The sequence below is a fragment of the Hemiscyllium ocellatum genome, chromosome 4 (assembly GCF_020745735.1).
Source record: "Hemiscyllium ocellatum isolate sHemOce1 chromosome 4, sHemOce1.pat.X.cur, whole genome shotgun sequence".
Lineage (NCBI taxonomy): Eukaryota > Metazoa > Chordata > Chondrichthyes > Orectolobiformes > Hemiscylliidae > Hemiscyllium > Hemiscyllium ocellatum.
Window position 1 is genome coordinate 83166404 of NC_083404.1, and position 22859 is coordinate 83189262.

General features: G+C 40.0%; 1 protein-coding gene across 1 annotated transcript in view; it reads left to right on the plus strand.

Moving 5' to 3' along the window:
• The window catches only part of klhl14 (kelch-like family member 14), a 182113-nt gene that overhangs the window by 98105 nt on the left and 61149 nt on the right, over window positions 1-22859 (plus strand). The gene's annotated exons all lie outside the window — the stretch shown is intronic.

Sequence of the window (22859 nt, forward strand, 5' to 3'; positions counted from 1 at the left end):
GTAAGAAAGTAGCTGCAGTCCTTGGGACACAGATAAACTCACATGTTATCAGGCTTGCCCATGATTTTGACCCAGTGACAGTAAAGGAACAGTAATATTGTTCCAAATCAAGATATCTGTGATTGGAAGGAAAATTGTAGGTAGTCTCATGCTTCCGCTGTGTTTCACTATTACAGAGGTCACAGGTTTGGAAGGTGCTGTTGGGGAGCTTTATTGAGTTGCTGCAGTGAACCTTGTAGATGGTATACACTGCTGTTCCTACGCATTAGTGGTAAATAGAGTGCTAATCAATTAGGCTCCTCTGGCCTGGGTGGTATCAATCAACCTGATCCCTGTGGCAGTATTTTCCTTGTTTTTGGTCAATGACTTTTTATCAGAATTGGAAACTCTGAACGTTTTAAGCAAGGGCAAATCAAAAGGCAGAGGAATAAAGAACAATTGTGAAAACTTTGTGGAGGTTGATGATTATACAGAGATTAAGTGGCAAAAGAAAATGAGTAAATATTCTTAATGACCCAAACTCGACAGCCCTACAAGATGTAGAATCCCACAGGTTTAGCTACTGTCTGAGAGAAGAAATTCCTCCTCCTCAGTGTCTTACGCTGAAATTATGCCATCTGGTAGTAGACTCCCCTACAAAGATTAACAATCTCTCCCCATCTACCTTGTTAAGTCCTCCAAGAATCATAACGTTAAAAATCACACAACACCAGGTTATAGTCCAACAGGTTTAATTGGAAGCACACCAGCTTTCGGAGCAACGCTCCTTCATCAGGTGATAGTGGAGGGCTCGATCGTAACACAGAATTTATAGCAAAAATTATACATTGAAAAATTGATTGTCTGTTAAGCCTTTCATCTGTTAAAATACAGTGATAGTTTCACTTCTTTCATGTGTAAATCACAAAACCTTTTTATTAAAAGTTGCATTCTCGGGTTAGCTGTTAACAATGATGATAGCTAGACAATATGTTGAAGGTGTTAGCCCCCTGTGTTCTCTGTCTATGACCTGATGTTTAGATTGATTCTAATCTAAAAAGTGAGATAACAGAGTTTTACATAAATTCATGCAGTTTTTGAGCTCAGGGTTCTACATGAATGTACGCAGTTTTTGAGCAAGGTGCAATGTAACTCTGCAAGTACAAATTCACCCCACAAAATATATGTGTGCATGTGGGTCTTTGTCTGTCTGTGTGTGTCTGTCTGTCTGGGGTGGGGGTTGTGAGTGTGAGAAAGTGTGGGTGTGTGTGTAGTGAGTGCAGAGTGTCTTAAGTCTGTGAGGGGGTGCATGTGTAAGTGTGGGAGTATGTGTGTGTTTATAAGGGTGTGTGTGGGTGTCTGTGAGCACATCTGTATGTACTTGTGTCCATGTGTATGTGAGAGTGTGTGTGTGTAGTGCAATGGTGATCACCTGTAATGTGACATGAACCCAAGGTCCCAGTTGAGGCCCTCCCTATGGGTACCGAACTTAGCTATCAGCCTCTGCTCGGCCACTTTCCTTGGCTGCCTGTCCCGAAGTCCACCTTGGAGGATGGTCACCCGAAGGTCCAAGGCTGAATATCCTGGACCACTGAAGTGTTCCCCAACTGGGAGGGAACCCTCCTGTCTGTTGATTGCTGTGCAGTGCCCATTCATCCGTTGTCGTAGCCTTTGCTCGGTTTCCCCAATGTACCATGCCTCAGGGCATCCTTGCCAGCTACGTATAAGATAGACAATGTTGGCTGAGTCACATGAGCACCTGCCACATACATGGTGGATGATGTCCCCATGTGTAATGGTGGTATCCATGTCCACACTCTTAAACATCTTGCAGCGCCTACTGTGACAGAATTGTATGGAGTTGTCCTGAAAGCCGGGCAGCTAGCTACGAACAATGGTCTGTTTGAGGTTTGGCGGTTGCTTAAAGGCAAGCAGTGGAGGTGTGAGGAAGGTCTTGATGAGGTGCTCATCCTCATTGATAATGTGTTGCAGGTCACGGTTCTTCTAGTATGCTTCCAATTAAACCTGTTGGACTATAACCTGGTGTTGTGTGATTTTTTTTTAACTTTGTACACCCCAGTCCAACACCAGCATCTCCAAATCAAGAATCATAAATGTTCCTTAGTGCCACCTAGACTGACTCCACATCTAGATTTTCTGTGCCAATTCACAGTGCTACCACTCTTACTTTAATCATGTGTAAAAACTGACAATCAGTGTTCCCAGATAATCTGCCATCTGTAGTGCTTTTTAAAGTGAATAAATCATTGAAATTGTCCAATTTATGAAGAGTAAACTTGCTCCAAAATTTGAAGAATGCGTGTTTATTTTTAACTATGTAATACCTCTAATATGTTTTGTTTGCCTTTGCTCCATGCCTTTGCTGAGCCCATTCTACAAACAAAAATGTTCAAATTCATTAGTGACGGCAGGACAAGTCTCAGCAGTGGCCTGACTATTGTGACATTGGTCGCTACCTTGGCTTTGCCAATAACAAAAGTTATTTTCCATGATAAAATTATTTATTAGTTTGTAAGGAAGAATGAGGATATCCATGGTTATGCTAGCAAACCAAAGAAAACATGGTTTAGAAGTAATTGCTAGTTTATTTTGGGTAGAGGGATGCTGCTTTTAGTGGGCTGGAATGAAAATGGAGTTAAGGCCACAACCATATATTCATCTTTTGAATAGCTGATCAGGTATGAGGCATAATGCTCTCCACCTGTTTCTATTTCTTGTTTTAAAAACTTCATTAAAGTGGTGCATTTTAAATTAAAATATTGAAAAACAGTAAAATTGATTAAACTGAACAATTCCCAAAAATAGACTAGAAGTGAGTTAAAATACTAAGTACTAAAAGCCAAAGGGCATGATAATCAACATTTACATGAAAACAGACAATACAGGACTATTTAGATAATTTGATTCATTCTGTAAAAAGCATATCAAAACTACTTCCAAATATAAGTAATGTAGCTGAGTTGAATCATGAGAAAAATAATGCTATCCTCATATATCTGAGCACCATTTTAATCTGGCCTTAAACAAAAGGAAAGCATTTTAGAGAGGAGAAAGAAGTGGCTAAAAACTAAGTCCAAAAAGAATCCAGTCATCCATTACAGGTGCATGATGGCTGAAGTGAAAAGTATTGTGCTCTTTGGCTTAATGTTGTTCTCTATGTTGTGCATATTTCTTGAGAAAATGTATTTTACAAAATGTTATTGCAAGGTAATATTTTTATTAGAAGTAAGGAGCATTAACATTTAGACATACATTTTTCTGAGTTTGTTATGCTTCTGCTCATTGCAATTATAAATATTTTAAACCCTTCAATCACATGGGTAAGTCCAATTGTGCAGTCATTGACAATTCTAACAGACGGACTATTGTGCGTCTGGACATCAGAGTGCCAAATGATTTCTTTTCAGATAGTGTGTTCAGGAATGTTTTTACTTCAGGCAACAATGGATGCTTCAAATCCACAGCCATATGAGTTTGCCCACAACCATGCCTTGTGGCACCCTTAAAGATAAAATGACCTTTATTTTTCATTCGTAATTTAGGTAAAAACTCATTGTTACATCAGGTTAATGAAAGCTAGCTGAAGAAAAAATTTAAATGTTTCAATAGGAAAGTGAAGGTAAAAGCTCCTAGTTAGCCTGAGCATCATAGAGACATACAGCACGGAAACAGACCCTCTAGTCCAACTCATCCATGCTGACCGGATATTCTAAATTAAACTAGTATTTGGCCCATATCCCTCTAAACCTTTCGTGTTCATATACCCATCCATGAAAATTTTGCTAGAAACTTAAGTGCTCAAAGCACTATTCATGTTAAAATGTACAAATAATTAAGTGAATGGTTACTTAAAGTTTTCTTAATAATTTTTAAAACCCCAATAATTAATCTTAAAGCATTATGAAGATTTACTCTGATTCACACATCTGATAAAATTCCACTAAGGCTAATTCCAGTGTTGATGAATTTGGCATTGCTGGTCCCAGTCTTGCTGTGTATGAGCAATGACTGCTTCAGTATCTCCGAGTTTAGTGGTAATAGCAGAGTGAGGAATATGCCAGGAAATGAGGTTACAGATTTTGTTTGAATACAATTCTGCTGACGCTAATGTCCCACAGTGCTGCTTAGATTTTCAGTTTTGATTTGCTAGATCTGTTCAAAATCTGTCCTATTTAGCATGGTGGCAGTACCACACAACATGATAAAGAGTATCCTCAATGTGATGACTGATCGTCATTTCTACAAGGACTGTGGTGTGGGCACTTCTACCAATTTTGTCACGGGTAGATGCAACTGCAATGCTAGTTTGACAAAGACAAGATGCAGTGAGATGTTCCCTCGTGATCTGTCATAAACCCAGTCCAGCAGCTATGTCCTTTACTCATCGAGCTCAGTCATTAGTGGTTCCACAGAGCTATTATTGATAATGAACTTTGAAATCTCCACCTACATTACATTCTGTGGTCTTGCCATCCTCAAGGCTTCTTCTAGATAGTGTTCAACATGGGGGAATAATGATTCCACAGCCAAGGGGAGTGGTGGAGGATAATATGTGGGAATTAGCAGGAGGTTTCCTTGCCCACGTTTTACTTGATGGCATGAGACTTCATGGGATCCAGAGCCAATGTTCAGGACTCCTGGGGTGGCTCCCTTCTGAACTTACATCATTATGCTGCATCTTTGGTAAGTCTAGCATGCAGGGGGGATAGGATAAAGCCAAGGATTGTGATGGTACTGTCTGAGATATTGTTCCAGTTCTTGTGGCAGATCAGGTTAAAGATGACCGATTTCCTTCCCCTAAGGATATTACTGAATCAGATAGGGTATTTTTTTTTTAAAAAATCAGCAATGATTACATTGTCACTGTGAGACTAGATTTAAATTCCAAATTTTATTGAATTCACCACTTGCTATTGTGAAATTTATAACCATGTCACTAGAACATTAGCCTGAGGTTGACAACAGGCAGGCAGACTCTCTGTGGCAGCCCTAGGAGGGAAGGCCTCACAGGGACAGGGTGATGAAATTGCCAGAAGGGTCTGTTTGCTGGTGGTCAGGTTCAGGATCCACTTTACTCCATGATGTCAGGGGTTCCTGCTCAAATGATAAAATTTAGCCTACATTGTATTGAACACGTCCCAACTGATTGTCCCAACAGCTTACTGTTTAATTTTCTCTCAGGAGAGTTTAGCTGGAAAAGGCAATTTATGCACGGGCAGTAGATTGTTCCTGACATCCCATTTCACTAATTACTGTGGTTATTATTCCACCTTATCATTTGTTCCTGGTTTCTCCAAATACGTCTGTACACATTACAGCAGGACTACACTCTGTAGTCCCTTTGACCTGCTCCACAATTGATATGATTGCAGTGATTGTAAGGAGACCAGCCAGGTGGACCACAAAGAATATGAGTTCCCTGATTGAGGTTATTAATCTGGTCTAATCAGGGAGCCCTGTCTCACAGATATAAACAGAGTGTCAGAGGTGCTGTTCAATCTGAGGGCTGGCTCTGAGGGAGCTAGATCATTGTCAGAGACTCTCCATATGTAAATAAAGGGTGACTTTGTCGAAATATGAGCCTCTGTGGAATTATTTCAGCGGCCATGGTGTGGGATTAATGCAACCATGCAAAAGCACCTACTAGTTGAAACCCAATTAGATTTCAAACAGGCACTACAATTGGCTGTATCATTGGAAACTATGGCAAGTGGAACATGAATTGCAGGGTATTCCAGTGGATGTGAACACCCTCGCCAGTCCGACGGAGCTTGAGGAACACCACTTGAATGAAGGTAGGTAGACAGGGTGGTGAAGAAGAGATTTTATATGCTTGCCTTTATTGGTCAGTGCAATGAGTACAGGAGTTGGATGCCATGTTGCTGCTGAACAGAGCATTAATTAGGCCACTTTTGCAATACTGTATGCAATCCTGGTCTCCCTGTTAGAGGAAACATGTTGCAAAACTTTCAGAAAAGATTTACAAGGATGTTTCTAGGGTTAGAGTTTGAGCTACAGGGAGAGGCTCAATGGTTTGGGGCTATTTTCCCTGGAGCATCGGAGGCTGAGAGAGAACCTTACAGAAGTTTATAAAATCATGAGGAGCATGAATAGAATGAATAGCCAAGGTGTTTTCCCCAGTGTAGGAGAGTACAAAGCTAAATAGCATAGGTTTAGGATTAAAAAGGGACTTAAGGGATATATATTTCACACAGAGGGAGATGCATGTATGGAATGAGTTGCAAGAGAAGGTGGTGGAAGCTGATACAATTACAATATTTAAAAGGTATCTGGATGGGTACAGGAATAGGAAAGGTTAAATAGATACAGGCTAAAGAGTGGCAAATGGGACTAGATTAATGTAGAATGTTTGATTAATATGGACGAGTTGGACTGAAGGATCTATTTCTGTGCTGTACGTCTTTATAACTTTATGTTGCTGCCTTGACATCTTTGTCACCTGAAGAAGAGAATGAATTTCTTCCAAGATGCTCCAGGCACAAGAGGCGAGCTACTGTGCATTGTGCACCTCCCGTATCAGAGGCAGAGTTGGAGAATTTGACCCAGGGCTAAAACACCCCAGAAGGAGTTACAAAAAAAAAGAACCAAACTATCCTGAGATTTGAGGAGGGACTTAGTGGCTGTAATGAAGTTAGCCAGACGGACTTCATTGAACATGAGGTCTCTGATTAATCTAGTCCAATCAGGAAGCCCTGGCTGACAGATTAAATAGGAACGTTAAACATCAGGTTCACACTGAGAACTGGTTCTGAGGAAGCTGAATCAGTATCAAGGACTCTCCACATGTAGATAAAGAGTGACTTGGTGACGGGATACCGGCATTGGTGAAGTTATTTCATGTGCCTTTAAATAAATAAATAAATAGGAGTGTCAGACATTCTGTTCACTCTGAGAGCTGGCTCTGAGGAAGCCGGATCAGTGTCAAGGACTCTCCATTTGTGTATAAAGGATAACTCGGTGACAGGATTCTGGCCTCTATGGAGTTATTTCAAAGATCATGGCTGATATGACTGCAGTCTAACTTCTATTTTATTGTTTACCCATGATACTCTTTTATTCCCTTGTCAATGAAGAATGTAGCAAACTGAGTTTTTAAAATGTTCAGTGACTATTACAGTGGGTCAAATTGCCTCTCCTATGCTGTAACCATTCTGTGATTCTGTGAATCCCTTAGTTAATGTTAAATGTTCGCCATTTGTTGATGATTACCTTTCAAACCTATCTGTCAGCAAGGAACAAAATAATTAAATGGACTGACCCTAACCAACAACAAGATCATTCAATGGTCTGATTCCTAATTGTAAATCATGAACCAAGATTTCCTACCAAGTAGGAATGAAATGCAGGCCACCTTGGCTGTGTAGCTACCTGCTCTGTGGCTGTTAACCGCATTAACCCTGCTGACCATTTGAAATCATTCATTGTTACAGTATGAATCCAGGTGTCCTTTCCAGAAACTAAATACATTTTGACCAGGTAATAAGGTTGTTTGGAAGGTTTTACTTTGAACCTGCCATCCTACCTAACAGTGGAGAAAGTGAGGACTGCAGATGCTGGAGATCAGAGCTGAAAATGTGTTGCTGGAAAAGCGCAGCAGGTCAGGCAGCATCCAAAGAGTAGGAGAATCGCTGTTTCGGGCATGAGCCCTTCTTCAGGAATCCTTCTTCCATTCCTGAAGAAGGGCTCGTGCCCGAAACGTCGATTCTTCTGCTCTTTGGATGCTGCCTGACCTGCTGCGCTTTTCCAGCAACACATTTTCAGATCCTACCTAACAGTCACAAGATAGAAATTTATGAGTTGAACTTAAGAGTATCCAATTTCCAATATAAAGAACTAAAAATTTATTGGCTCACAATCCATACTGTAATGAAAGATGAACTTCAGCATGGGTTCGAGTAAGAAATGCCTTAACAAATTGAAAAAGTAGGTAACAAAATAAACAAGAACCCTATCTCCATATTAATCTCACTGTAAAAACATTGCTCATCCAAAGCAAAGCCCACCATCACCTCATTGGAGCATGTTTCTCAGACAGACAACAAGAAATGATGGAAGATGAAACAGAAATTACTGGAAAAGCTGAGCAGGTCTGGCAGCATCTGTGGGGAGAAACCAGAGTTAACATTTTGATTCAAGTGAACCTTCCACAGAACCTCCTCTGTTCTGAGGAAGGGTCACTCGACCCGAAATGTTAACTCTCATTTCTCTCCACAGATGCTGCCAAACCAGGTGAGTTTTTACGGCAAGTTCTATTTTTTCTTCTGACTTACAGCATCCACAGTTCTTTCAGTTTTAATGAAGGAAGATAGTTCAATCCATTTAAAAGGTTTGGATTAACACCTTTTTGTAGAAGTGGTAGTTTTGTCCAGCTTGATTGGTAAGCATGCATTGCTGCACTTCATATCTGCTGAATATTCATTTGAAGTTAAAGTTGTGAGCATTTCTCAGAAGGCTCACATTCACTTTCCATCTCGGATTGCCCTTCAGTGTTGACGATGAATCCACAAAAGTCACTCCCTCTCTGCTCTTGGTTGGGATTTTGTCTTAGAGTCAATGTCAGTCTTCATGGCAATTTGATGCAACAGTTTTACTTGTTCAGCCAATCCATTTGATAGGCAGTAAAAAATCAATCAAATTGATATGGGACTGAAGTCATATGCAAGCCAGGGCAGGCAAGGAAAGCAGGATTCTTTTTTTTTAAGGAAATTAATGAACCAGTTATGTTTTACTGCAGTCTGGCAGTTTTTGTCACTTTTACTGACAGCAGCTTTTTGTAGTTACCAAATTTTATTTTAATGGAAATCAAATGTTCAAATTGTCCACTAGGCTGTTAAAATAACTATTACATTTAATTTGCAGGAATAAGAAATTAGACAGAGTCGCATTCTCTTGCCAAAAATATCATTTTGTGTTTGCAAACTGATCCAGAAGGGAGCAGTATTATCATTTTAGCTACAAACTTGATGTTGTGCTAAAGTTTTACAAATGCTAAGGCTGACAAGCCCAGGATTAAATGGTTATATTCTGTACCCCTTGGACATTTTGAGGATTATTAGTGAGCCTCTTCACTGCCATTCACAGCCTTTTATTAATATTTACATCTCAAATATTTGGAGCCCCTCCAAAGGTGAGAATCATCCCACTGCATAAGCAAGTTTTTGATTTGGTTTATTACTGTCACATGTAATGAGGTACAATGAAAAGTGTAGTCTTATGTGCTTTACAGGCAGATCGTACTATACAAGTACATCAGGGTAACAGAACAGAGTATATGATACTGCCGAGAAAGTGCAGAGAGAGTATTGAAAGAGAAAGTGCAGAGTATCTCTTATTCAACTTGGGTATTTACAGAAAACTAAGTTTTCTGTTCTAGGTAAAGATTTTTGTGGATTCTTCATTGGAACTTTGCTCCATAGATTAGTCATACAGTCTTAGAGTCACAGAGATGTACAACACGGAAACAGACCCTTTAGTCCAATTCGTTCATGCTGACCAAATATCATAAATTAATCTAGTCCCATTTGCCAGCAGTTGGCCCATATCTCTCTAAACCCTTCCTATTCCAATACCCATCCAGATTCCTTTTAAATGTTGTAATTGTACCAGCCTCCATCTTTTTTTTAAGGAACAGCACCGTCTCATCTTCAAACTTGGCAATTTACAACCTTCCAGACTCAATATTGAGTTCAAATCCTTTAAATTCTGAACCCATTCCATCTTTTAGCTTTGCTTGTTACATTCTCTGTCATTATCATTCCCCACCCCCCCCAATCCAGTGGGACCATCTGTTTTTCCCAGTCCAGCAGTTAGGCAAACAATTGTTTTGCCATTCTCACATTCCAATCACTTAATCTGAACTATCAATATTCTTTCTCCCCCAGCACTCTAATCACCTCCCCTTCCCACTATAGCATAAATGCGAGCCACAATCCACACTTCACTTCAGCTCTAATGAAGAGTCACCTAGACTCAAAACATTAGCTTGCTCTCCCTCCATGGACGCTGCCTGACCTTCTGTGATCTCCAGCATTTGCTGTTTTCAGTGCAGATTCCAGCATCTGCAGTCATTTGCTCCTGCTCACCATAAACATCCTCTTGGATTGACCAGTCAAAGCAATAGCTTCCCTAAAAAGGGATAATAGTGGTTGGATGTTTATTGGTAAATCATCTACTGCACCTCAAAGGCTCAACTCAGGATTATGGTGAAATTTCAAGTATTAGAAGTAATACCTCTTGCCTGCTATGAGCTTTCATAACAATATTTAAAAATTTCAATATCATTTGGGATAGAGTTAGCTCTTGATTAGCATCCTAGTCCAGAGAGCTCAATGTCTATCTCTCCACATTCAAAACACACTGTGGATGTCATATATACTCTTTACGCAAGAGCAATAGATCACTAAACTTACTTCAGCAACACCAAGCAGCCTCATGAACTCTGCTACCAAGTAAAATAAGTATACTAATGTTTAAAAAAAGTACTTTCAGGCCTGGTACAATTCTGACTTGGACATTTATCACAATTTCTTCTTCACCGAAGGGTTAATACCTTGGAATTCTCTATTTAACACCAGAACACATAACCACAAGAACTGAAGTTATTTCAAATTGCATCAAATTGAAGAGACTATGGTAAGACACACAATACATTTAAGATTCCAAAAGATCGTTAACCAAATTTCCATATGGAAGACCATATGGGTAAACATTTGAGAATAAATACAGATCAGAAATTTATCCAAGATTTGAAACAAAATCTTTAGATTTTTACTTGAGGAGTCAAGTCAGGGTGGAGAGATATAAATTAAATGGTGAGCACCAATGGGACTATTTTAATTCAGATAATTGACTTGGATCTAGAAACTGATCAAACATGTAGGTAGTATGTAAGAATAAAGGGAATGGAGGTAGCTCAGAAATTGTAAAGAGTGTTTAATAAAATTTGGAGTAAGTTATAAATTATAAGAAGTTGAACAATGACGAACAAATTTGAATTCAGACAAGTGAAAAATGCTGAAGACAAAGGAAAATTTGCAACATGTATACGCCACAGATTTGGATGAAATATTCAAGAATAAAGTTAAACCAGACCAAAGTCAATGTGATGTTAAACTAAGCTGAACCAGTGAACTATTGATCAAAGTAAGTTCTTTGGAAACAATGTGGCCCTCTAGTTAGATTACATCCATTCTGGTTACTGAGACCTGAGCTTCAGAAGGTAGAGTTACATGACCAACATTAGGTGTCAAAAGGCTGAGTTATGAGAAAAGATTTGAGAGACTTAAGCTTTTCACCCTTGATTGTACTGTCTAAACTTGATTTCATAGATGATTGTGCAGAATAGAGAAAAGCAAATCCAGAATAACTCCAAAATAAATAGCTGAGCACTGGAAACTTCATCGAATGATCAGGAATATATAGACCCAATACTACCCAGAAAGGAATGGACATGCAATATAGTCATTCTGATTGGGTCACCTTCCACCTTTATTTATTTCTCCCTTGCCAATGTTGCGCTTCGTTATTTTTGGATACTGCTGCCACTTAAGTTACATTGTACAAATAGATAAGAGTGGGTATTTTTTTGAAATACAAATATTCAGCAAAATTGAAATGACAAAGATGAAGTTGTAAGGGATAAACAAAGCAATCACAACAAGTCTTGGACTATTTTACTATTGAACTCATTTCCTCACAGAATGTCAACCTTTGCCTTCTAACTTCACAAGGCAGGTAAGTGGGTAGGTAGGCATGGAACGCTGCCATATGCTATATCATACCCTACACAAGTATTTGCTATCAGGAACACAGTCTATCCTGTGAATACACCATGAAGCTTTCACACTGGTAAAACTGTCCAAACCATATAAATATTCAAGAATAAAGTTATATTACACAATCTGCAATCATATCTGCAATGCACTAAGTAAGTGCAAGTGTTATGTCTGCAAGGGACAATTTTTGGCATATTTTTGATGGTAGAGGCCAGTAGATGGACAAAATAAAGAGCTTTTTTCAGGGCATGGTTATAAAAGGGACAACTCTGCTCTTTTCATGCCACTTCCATCAAAATGGTTGCACTCTGTATTGTTCACTTGTAGCTGACCATATCAACATCTAAGAGCAGTGCCTGAATTAGAAGTAGGCAAAGGAAAATTGTCTATAATTTCATCAACAGAATACAATTTACAATGACACAACTAAGATATGGACACTACATCAGCAGTTCTGCAAGGAGCTAACATCTGTGCATTTCACATGTAGATGTTAAATTACTAGTGGCAGTCACATAAAACATTTTACCATTGTATGACAGAGCTAGTTTTCCATTTCAGGTTCCTAATGTCAGGTGATAGTATAGCTATACACCAATGAAGATGCATGTGTGATAGGGATGTGAGCAAACAAGGAGGTCAGTCAGCATTTTTCAAGTCACTATATCTCCAGTTTCCCTGTAGGACAAGTACATGACTAGAAGGAAATGGTGAAGACAAAAGAAAGTCCAATCTGAAGGATCTCACTCTTGCTGGGGAAGAACCCCTTCAACTTGGTGGAAAATATGGCAGAAGATACATTGTGGCTGGTGAGGCTGGAGTGGCAAGGTACCCAAGTGAGAAAGCAGCCAACTTGGTACGACCATGGTGGGCATTTATTACTGCAAAAGGAATTGTGCTGTGCTTGCAGATTCTGTGGAAATCTAATGTGTTTCTTCTGCTCTCTTTTGCAGATGTCCACCAGCCAGGCCTGAGGCCTCAGCCAGTAGCAACCAAAGATTCCATCTCTGGACAGTGTCCCAGAGGATGGACTATCGCCTGCCTCTCCAGTACCTTCCAGTGATGGTACAACCACCAGGCTATGGAACGGTCACTTATAGATCCAGATCCACATTCTGGTGAGCACTGGACAGATACAGCCCAGTCAAGGAAGCAGGCGCTGACAACTGAGGAGACTTCGAGAATTGCTGGGGAACAATGCCCCACAGGCCTCTTGTTATAGCCTCTGGAAAAGTAACAGAGGCTAGAGGAAACTATTGTGAATGTACCAGGGGATATGTGCAGTTCTGTGCTGAATGCAGAGGAGTCCTTGCACCACCATGAGCTCTGCAATATCATAGGCATTTGAGCACTTAGCTTCTTTCCTGGAGAGGCTGGCAACTATCATCGAGAGCCAGGTCAAACATTCAATCTTTGCTTGCTCTGACCTGCACTCTCATTCATGAAAGAGTAGCCAGGTGAGAAGGTTCGAGGTACTTGGAGCTCCCTCCAGGTGCTTCCACTTCTCTTTGGAAACCCAGACGGAGAGAGAACAGCATTCAAGCTGGCCCTGTGGTGGGAGGAATGCTTTCACGACACCCACAGGAAGAGAGGAGGCCTGATTACATTGTCTCTGATTTGAATGATTCAGGAGGTTGCATGCATGAAGGAAATCCTCAAGAAGGCCCTAACCTCAAGAGAATGCACAGAGACATAATTGGAATGAAGCAACATACTGAAACAACCCTTTACATTACCTGCTGGTGCCAGATTCACAACAAGACCTCGTGATAAGAAAAGAAAACTTTAGGATTTGTGAGGGGACAAGGGTTGCGCTGGAGTTTTGAAATTAGCGTTTTTTGGCATTTGATTAGTCATGGACCTAACTTTACTATTTGTCTCATTGTCTCATACACAACAAAGAAAATGTTTAATGATCCGTGCAGGCAACAATATTATTACGTATTTGTGACTGGTCTTTATTCAGTTTTCATGTGTGTGCCAAATTTGATATTCGTTAGGTGGTGAGAAAGGCTGGTTCGGTAGATATTCCACTTCATTTTGTGTCAAGGAGATTATCTGAGATTATGTTCCAAAGGGACAACTGAAATGCCCATTTGAGGTCAAGGACCTGTAAAGATGGATCAGGGTCCGAGATCTCAGTCATGCTAGGCTGCTTGACATATAGTGTCATTGGTAACAGTCTTCTGTAGTGAGTGTATGTGACAGATGTCTGCTTTTGCTTTGCAGGTTCAGAGGTGGCTTTACAGGGGGAAGCTGTAGTCATTGAAAGGAGGTTAGTCGGGTGGACTCAGAATATGAGTTACCTGATTGGGACTGCGAACTTGGTCCAATCAGAAAACCCTAGTTGAGAGATATAAACAGGAGTGTCAGAAGTTCTGTTCACTGAGAGCCGGCTGTGAGGGAGCTGAATCAGTGTCAGGGACTCTCCATGTGGAATAAAAGGCTGACTTGGTGATGGGCTATTGGCCTCTGTGGAGTTAATCCAAAGATTTTTGGTGATTTGTAGATATCCCAAGCAGGCAAACCTGTCTTGGTGATGGACTCTAGTGGTATGGAACCCTCAATCTTGGGTAAATCTCCCTGATATCCCTAAGATATTTCTTTATGGCTCTGGCATGCATTAGTGGCTCAGGCATGTTAGTGTCTTCTTCTTGAGGCTGATTCTAGTCATCTTCATCTGATGAGTGATGAAGATCGTCCCAGTGTTCCTGATACAAGGGTTACTGTGTTACATGGTCACATGGTGCTGTAAAAACCTGTGTATACTAGAGCCCCTCCAGACCTGGTACGGCTGTGGAATAGCATCCCATGCAAGGACTTCTTAAAAATTAAATTTGTGAATAGAAGTTTGTAATTTTAGTACAAAGTTGCTAAACCTTGCAGGTGCTGAAATAAAAGCAGAAAAGACTGGAAATATTCGGGTTAAACCACATCTAGTGATAGAAACAGATTTAGCATTGCAGGTCTTTCTGATGGAAAGCCACTACAACATCATAATAGAAATATTAAGTCTGTTTCTCTCCACAGATGCTGCCTCACCTGTTTACAGTTTGTTTCTGAAATTTTAGTGTTTGGACAGGTTTATGTCCTTTAAATGAAGCAACCAGGACAATCTTAATATGGTAAATCACTAAAGCAACAAAGTGATTGACATGTCTAACAATTAACCAAATATATTTTTATTGCATTAGAAGATAATCTGTTGCAATCATTTTCTGTAAATTATTTTTATTTTTATTATTTAAGTGTCATGTATTTAGGTTAATGATCAGAACACATCTTTCATAAGGCACTTATTTTTTCTTATTACTTGCCTGTCTAATGGGGCAAAGAATAAATGGGGCAAGAAGGGCCTTCAGTATAAACATTTCATATTTTCCATTAGCTCCAAACCCCGAGTACCACGTCTGTGAAATGGAGGGGGATCATTATGCTAATAGAGATGACTTATTAGTTATTATGGTAATCAGATCTAATATGCATACGCCCAATAGGTTCATTAGGAAATTGGCTTTTTCTATGAACTCAAAACCAGAAGATCTATCTTTAGGAAACCTGCAGAACAATATTGATTAGAAAATGGAAGTTAATGAATGATGCTAATATGTATTTTGCATATGAAAATCAGATGAATTCAAACTTGGTTTTGAACTAACCTTAAACTCATAAAAATAGATCATTAAGGATGAATGTAATTTTGATGTTATTAATAAATTATTCTAATACTCTTTAGATTTGTACAAAAATGAAGTTTTCCCCTGTAGTTTTTAAACCATATTCAACAAGGTAAAAATGACTTTCACAGCACATCAATTAATGATTCACCATAGATCTGTTTCAAGACGTAAAATTAGATGAATTACAAAATAATATTTTTTCTCTAAATGAACAAGTTCTACCTTTATAAAGTTTGTGGATTACCAATAACCTGTAAAAGTTTTTCAATCCTTTACACATTTAAGAAAAGATTCTTCTTGTTTGACAGCAATTACATATGAAAAGAGATCTCATTAAATGAACTGCATTATTTACAATCCACTTTGTCAAACAAAAATTGAGGTGAACTTCCTGTTGTTACGGTATCACCATTTTCTAACCTATTAGTCTTTGTGAGGCTACTGTTCTTTCTTTTTTATTATTTTTTAAATTTCTAGAATTTTCCACATAGACAATGAAATAACTTCACAGAGGCCAATATCCAGTCACCAAATCACATAACGAGCTCTTGACACTGATCCAGTTCCCTTAGAACTAGCTCTGAAAGTGAACAGGATGTCTGACAATCCTATTTTTATCTGTCAGCTAGGACTCCCTGATTTTGGCTGTCAATCTGGTCCAGTCAGGGAACTCATATTCTATGGAGTCCACCTGGCTGACACTGTTACAATCACAACATCCTACTTCCTCTGAGTCCCAGGACATAGGCCGGTTCTTTATTTTCTAGTCCCTCCTTGGGCATTTTACCATTGGATCATGTTCTTCTAACTCTGTCATTGATACAGGTGATATATAATGCACAAAAGCTTGCCTCTTGTGCCTGAAGCATCTCAAAAAAAAACTCATTCTCTTCTTCAGGCAACAAGGGCACAGAGGTGGACATCTGCCATGTCTATCTCAGATTCTGAGGTATTTTGAAAGGCCGGGCATATTTTGTTCCCACATCATTCACGAGTTTGCAGCTGTCCTATAGTCCATGTGCTGGTTCAGACCACCACACATACCCGAAATTTATGCGTCACTGGACCTGACCTCATGTTGATCGTTATCCAACTTACGCAGGCCCATTCCTGTGGTTCCTACACTAAAATTTGTTCTCTGCAGTAAACTGTCTCTTTTGCTTAGCAGAATCTTGAGTCCAGTATTGGCCTTTCTGATACTTTCTCACCTCCTCCCTCTCCAGGTCTGAGAAGATCAGATTTTTGCTGGTGTGGAGTCATCTCCCTATTAGCAACACTGCTGGACCCATCCCAGTAGATGCACAAGGGGTTGTCCAGTAATCAAATATGAACTGGGACAGTTTGGCTTCGAGTGAACCTGTAGGCTGTTCCCTTAAGTCTGCCTTCAAAATTTGGATTGTCCTTTCTGCCAGACCATTGAATGATGGATGGTTTGGAGTTGCCCTTATATGTCAAATATCATTCAACTTTAGGAAATAGTTTCATTCCCTGCTGGTAAATAATGGCCTGTTATCTGTGTCCAACCCTCCCAGGAGTCTGTGTATTGCAAGAGATGTATGCAGCTTTTTGATCGTCATCACCATGTTTGATGATTGAATTCTATGCATGTCCAGTCACTTTGAATGGGTGTCCACAAAGACTAAGAATGTTAAGACCATGAAAGGACCTGCACAGTTGACGTCTAACCGAGTCCAGGGTTAACCCGGTCATAAATGTGGGGGAACCTGCCCCACTAATGCAGTTCTGTCAGCATCCAATCCTAGCCACCAGATATAACTTTCTCTAAGATCTTCACTTTGGAAACCCCTGGATCACCAAGATCGAGTTCAGCCAGTATATGGCAATGGCCTTTGCTCAGGAAGATCACTCTTGCTTCCCATAATAATATGCCATCTTCTACTGTGATCTGGTCTCTCCAGGTTGGAGACTATGAGACACACTGCCATGTCTTCTTTAAATGGACCCATCAGGTTTTTGTGGTCTGGCATTATTATAAATTTATGTGCGTAAAGGTACTGGCAGAACTTCCTGGTGCCAAATATGACGGCCAAACCTTCCTTCTCTATCTGCATTGCCTTAGCCAATGTCCTGGATGCTTATACTATTGGGCATTTTTCTCCATTAAGCAACCTATGAGCTAATACTACCCCGATGCTGTATGGGGAGGCATTGCATGTTAAGACAAGATCTCACTTGGGATCATAATATACCAACACCTTGGAAGATGATTGCTGTGGATTGTCTATGTCAACATTTCCAAGGCCAATCCTTTTTTTAAGAGGTACCAGGTTACGTATGAACTTGCTGTAATAGGTCACCAGCCCAAGGAAAGATTGAAGCTCCAATACAAACGTGAGAGCTGGGGCACCTTTGATCACCCTTACTTTACCCTACAACAGGTGTAACCCAATCTTGTTGCCTGAAACATACATTTTTCCCTTCTAGGGCATACATCTACCTGGAAGAAGTGCCCAAGGACAGTGTCTAAGATCTCTAAGTGCTTCTAATTAGATTAGATTAGATTAGATTACTTACAGTATGGAAACAGGCCCTTCGGCCCAACAAGTCCACACTGACCCGCCGAAGCGCAACCCACCCAAACCCCTACATTTACCCCTTACCTAGCACTACAGGCAATTTAGCATGGCCAATTCACCTGACCCGCACATCTTTGGACTGTGGGAGGAAACCGGAGCACCCGGAGGAAACCCACGCAGACACGGGGAGAACGTGCAAACTCCACACAGTCAGTCGCCTGAGTCGGGAATTGAACCCAGGTCGCTGGCGCTGTGAGGCAGCAGTACTAACCACTGTGCCACCATGCCGCCCATTGTGCCACCATGCTGCCCATGTGCCACCGTGCCGCCCAATTACTCTTCTCTATTATTAGTATTTCACCTAGATAAATGGTGACTTGGGGTAGAGCTTGGAAAATGTTTTCCATCATCCACTGAAAAATTACATAGGCTGACAATGCATTAAATGGCGGTCTTGTATATTGGTACAAACCCTGATAGGTATTAAGTATAGCATACATCTGGGAATCCCCATCTAACTGCAATTGCAAATATGCATGGCTCAAGTCCAGCTTCATGATGATATAGCTTCCCTGCCAGTTTTGTGTCTAAATTCACTATGCAAGGTCTTTATCCAGCTACAAAATGTGGTTTACAGTTTGTCTAAAATCCACACAAAGGTAAACTGATCCATCATGCTTCACAATTTACATAGCCCATGCTGCCCATTCTGCAAACCAGCCTGCTTTCACGATTCCTTCATTTTCCAGCTTTCTGATTTCTGCCTCTAATTTTGCCCAGTGGCAAATGAGTCTAGGTGGGCCTTCAGAATTGTGGAATTGCTTCCTAGTCAATGTGCAAGTTGGACTTGGTTCCTTTGATAGTCCTATACCTTCCAGAAAAACTTCCAGGTATGTAATTAGGAGTTCACTCAGGCAGCCATTTTCTACTTGAAAATGTTGTGTCAATTGAGGTGAATCTTTCTGAACCAATTTTACCTCATCAGGCCTGAATCTGAGCCTTGTACTACAATCAGTGTTAACTGACTAAGAAAGTAGAACCAAAGTTGTACCCTTAATCTGTAAAAGTTCCCCAGTTATAGGTTCTCAGTGTCAAGTGAAGTCTTGCACAAACTTAAGTGTTGGAGTCCAGAGTGAAATTTGTTAACCATTGACTCTGCAATCGGTGGAATGACTGCATTGATATCAACTCCATTAGAACCAGGTGATCATTTCACCAGATGTTTATTTTGATTGGTTCTGAATTGAATGTTGCTAAACAATTTAAGTGTTCCAAATCAGATGTAGGTGGACTTTCTAGGGTATGCATTCTCCTGGCCTATGAGATCTTTTACTCAATTTAGGTGCAGTGGGACTCTTTCCCTATCTTGAGTCCACGTAACAGCAGAAATTACAAAGGCTTGCTGGTCCAGATCCTGAAGAAAATTTTAACCATTGGCCCAACTTTGTGGTTTGACTGTGGGCTGACCTAGAGTCCCTCTGTTCAGGATATGCAATGGCCTTCTCTTAAGTGTTATTTTCCAAGTTCAGTTGAACTGGCAAAAGTGCCCACTTCCAACAAAATACCTTCTATAACTCCTATGCTCCATTTGCTGTATTTTCCAATGATAAAGCCAGTTGTAGTGCCTTTCAGAAGTCCAATTGAGCTTCAGCTAGTAGGAGCTTTTGCATGGTTGCATCATTGATCCCACATATGAAACACAATCTCTCAGCATCTCGTTAAGGGTTGGACCAAAGTTTAGTGTTGAAATGTCAGCTGGGCTTTTGTGTTCAAGTCTATGGCAGTAACATTTCAAGTTAGATGTGAACTTAAATGAGCAAATACATTCTTAAAATTTAACTGACCGGTTAAACAAGGGTTAAGGAAAGGAAGATCAACTGCAGCATGTTCACAGAATGACTATTATACACAAATTTCCCAGTCTATTATAAGAATGAGCTTCTGAATGTTATTCACTATTTTCTTCTTTATTCCTTCATGTGATGTGAATGATACAGACTGGCATTTGTTACCGTCCCTAATTGCCCTTGGACTGCGTAGCTTGCTCAGCCTAATTCAGAGGGTATGATCAAGAAGGTAACCAGACACAGGTATCTGATGGCATGAAACGATCAAGGTTTGGGGGTCCCAGTAGAAGAGAGAGGATACGAGGATCAAAACAATGCTGCCCAGTGTTGGATTCCTCTCTCAGGCATTGGGTGCTAATTGAATTAGGCACCCCAGGGATCCTGCAAGCAATTAAGCCAAGATTTGTTTGTCTTACTACCCACATGCCGAGCCCTTCACCCAACACTGGATTAAAACCATTGGTGGGAGCATGGGATTGAGACCCTGTCGTGTGTTCCGCCACTGAAAAATCTCCTCAGTTGCAGGATTACTTGGGCAAGCCATACCTATATGGCTGCTGCTATTTTCTGCCCCATTCACCAGTCTGTCACCCTGTGGCTGGGAAAATCCTGTCTTTCAACTGGAGATTGTAGAACCCCTGTCTATGCCCTCTTTTTATCTATGCCATTTTAGTCAGAGAAAGCTAGCACTTTCAGTGCCTTGTGCATATTCACTAAACTTACTGGGGTATTTATTATGATACTGTACATACCAGTACAATTATTTAGCACTCTAGTTATTTTTTGTCATTCCCTATTTTGAATTAGTTGTCCTCACAAAGTATTTTCACTGTTTTTCTTCAGCTGAAACTATTTCCATTAAAAGGGGAGACACTAAAACTTCATTTTGTTAAAGCCATGTTGCAATTGTAACGTTTGCAGAAATGCATTCTTGGTGTGATAGAGGTTACAAAATTGAGGCAGAGAAATCCAGCAACCATGTTACATTTTAAAAGAGATCTGTTGATCTCATTGTATCACTTGCCTCAAAAAGGCTTACAATAAAGCTTTGTTTAATAAAAAGTGCGAGTTTATCACTATCCAAAGGAATAGATTGTTAGTCTCGTAACATGCTGTTACCCACTGCTGTGAGACATAGGATACCAGCTGTGAGATGAATTCCCAATCACGTCTACTGTGAGCAACTGAGCAAAACTGTTACAGGCAAGCAGAGGAAATCAGAGGGCAAGTAAGGCTCCCTGCCTTACATGACTCTAGATTCAAGCCAAGCCCCAGTTGCCTATGTACACAGAAATATTTATGTCCAATTTCAACAATAATATGAGTGTAGGATAGATAGAGTTAGACTCTTAATCTTTCTTCGATTCATTTATAATAAATGTCATGTTGTGTCTCACAAGCAGTATGTCAGAATGTTGTTAAGAGATAAGCTCATGATATGATCACTTTATCATAGCATGTGACCTCAGGGTATAAAGATCTCAATCTCCATCTTAACTCTAGCCATTTAAGCGTGACATGATGATGAAACCTTATGTAAGCTCAGACATAGATGTGCCTAATGAATGTAATGAATAACTGTTGGATCTTTCAATTCCACACTATCCACATCCAATTTATGTTATGAGGGATACATATGTATTGCCATGCCTGGTAAAGATACCCTGCTGGAAGCAAAACACACATCATGCAACATGTCAATTCCACACAAAACCCTGATTCTTGATTTCAGCTGTGATGCCTTTCTGTCATCAAGGTGTTTGGACAATAAGCAGGAGATGTCTCAAAGTACTGGAGTGCTACCACAAATGCTGCCTGCAGAAGACCCTACATAGCAAATGGGAGGAACAGGTACACTACATTAGTGTCCACTCCCAAGCAAGCATCAAGACTGTGATCATCTGCCATCAGTTTCAATGGTTGGTCATATTGCTTGAATATCAGATACCAGATACACTAGAGAAGGACAGAAAGAACATCTCAATGGTGCAATGAAAGCCAACATGAAGAAATACATTACTGTATTAGCATCAATTCCAGGGAAACCTTTCCCCTGGACAAGATCAGGTGAAGAATCCCAATATTTGGAGACTAAACAATGACAAAAAGAAGAGGAAAGGCAAGAGTGGTGCAAAGAATTAGCAGTGACTTGAAATATGGATGCATGACCAGAAATTCAACATGAACTCTTGACTCTATAAACATTATAGATCCAAAAATGCCTACATGAGCCATCTTTGGGGTTATGGAATATAATCCTGCAAGGGCTAACCAATAATATTAATATAGGATTTGTATATTATACCTAATTTATTTAGATGGTATGATATAGGACTTCACTTATAACTAGATGAGGTGAAATCATAACCAATTTTGCAAACAAAGGCAATATCCCAAACCTTTATATGTTAGTGAGATGGTATATAACAATTCAATGGTATTCCTGTCAGATCCTGAAACAGTGTTTGTATGGCAGGACAAGCTAAAGGAGCACAAAAGGAGCATTTATTTTTTAATAAATTTATTGGATGTGACCATCCATAATGAGACCAGTTCTTATTTCCCATCCTGTATTTAGGTTGAGAAGGGTGATTACATTGATGCCAAAGAAATAATGGCATAGACATTATATGAACCTCTTCCAATACACTTCTTCTAACTCTATATGGGATAACCTTCTGTTCCTTTCTTACTTATGTTTATCTTTTGTCTCTGTAAATATGTCTGTGCCATTCATCCTAACCACTCCTTATCGTAGTGAGTTTCAGGTTCTATGAAATCCCTGGGTCAAGAGATTTCCATGGAAAGAGGTTACACTATATGTGAGATGCCTGACCCTTAAAATAACACTTGTGCCAGACCTACTTGCATCACAACATTTGGTGTTGGTAAGATAATGTATATGTCTATTGTCTAGACCTGCAATAACCAATTAGGCATTCTAGCATCACATCAGCTAGTTGGACTGTGTGATGTCAAGATAGTGGTCCTTCTAAGGGT